Genomic DNA, 864 nt, shown 5'->3' with positions numbered 1-864 from the left:
GGGGGGGGGGAGGAGCGCTTTCATCCGGGTCTAACGGGAGAGGGAAGCGCGCCCCCTGCCGGAGAGGGAAGGCCGAGTAACGCCGGGCCTATGGGGGCGGGGCGGGAAATAAGGTAGACGCGGTACGTCCGCCTGCGCGGCGCGTCGAGGGGAGGGGCCCTGTGTCCGTTCATCACATCACGTGACGCGGCCCCTCCCCTTCTCTGTCCGCTCACACGGGATAGAGGGCGGTGGGCAGCCTGGCTCGAGATGGGCTTTCTTTTGCCGGTCAAGGGGCACTGTCAGGTGGGGGCCGGGGTGGATACTGCAGGACTTAAGTCAAGAGAAAGAACAGGGACCTTGGCATAAAAAGAAGTAAGTCTCGCTGTTTGCTGTTACCTAAGTTTTGTATCATTTGCTTGGTCCTTCCAGTGTTTTAAATTGATTTTTTTTTTTAGCGTATGGTTTTTAGATATGAAAAGTGTATTAGCCCTAAGGTTGGGTTAAATTCTTCTTTTCTCTGTTTATGAGGCAAATAAAATAGAGATAGGATGAACCTTTACAGATTTCAAAATAAAAGGGTTTTTAGGTATAAAGGGTACAGAAGTCCTAAGGTTGGGTTAAATTTATCTCATCCTCTCCCTAAACTGAGGTTACCTTCATTAATTCCTAAATGGTAGAAATTAGGGGTTTTGTTATTTTTTCCTCATTTTTTTTCAGGGTTTCTAGAGGGACTAAATTGGTCTTTAAGAAAATAAGGGCAGCAACAATTAGTATTTTAAATTATTTTTTCTTTATATTTTAACAGACAATGCAGATCTTTGTGAAGACCTTGACGGGCAAGACCATCACCCTTGAAGTGGAGCCCAGTGACACCATTGAGAA

At 46.5% G+C, this 864-nt stretch overlaps 1 long non-coding RNA gene across 2 annotated transcripts in view; it reads left to right on the top strand.

Annotated features, from left to right (window-relative positions):
* The window catches only part of LOC138157519 (uncharacterized), a 6,085-nt gene that overhangs the window by 5,000 nt on the left and 221 nt on the right, over nucleotides 1-864 (top strand). The window contains exons 1-2 of one of the 2 annotated variants that reach the window (XR_011167408.1): nucleotides 78-354; nucleotides 788-864. The exon at nucleotides 788-864 is cut by the window's right edge and continues 221 nt beyond it. This is a non-coding gene — a long non-coding RNA (uncharacterized lncRNA). Of the gene's footprint in view, nucleotides 1-77; nucleotides 355-787 lie in introns of those variants that run through there. The other variant, XR_011167418.1, reaches the window with a different exon arrangement.

Source organism: Petaurus breviceps, unplaced genomic scaffold, assembly GCF_028583685.1.
Source record: "Petaurus breviceps papuanus isolate PSGF00001 unplaced genomic scaffold, PetGlider_PUasm1.0 101, whole genome shotgun sequence".
In the NCBI taxonomy this organism is placed as follows: Eukaryota; Metazoa; Chordata; class Mammalia; order Diprotodontia; family Petauridae; genus Petaurus; species Petaurus breviceps.
Note: the sequence above shows the minus strand (reverse complement) of the source record. Positions and strands in the feature narration are given on the sequence as shown.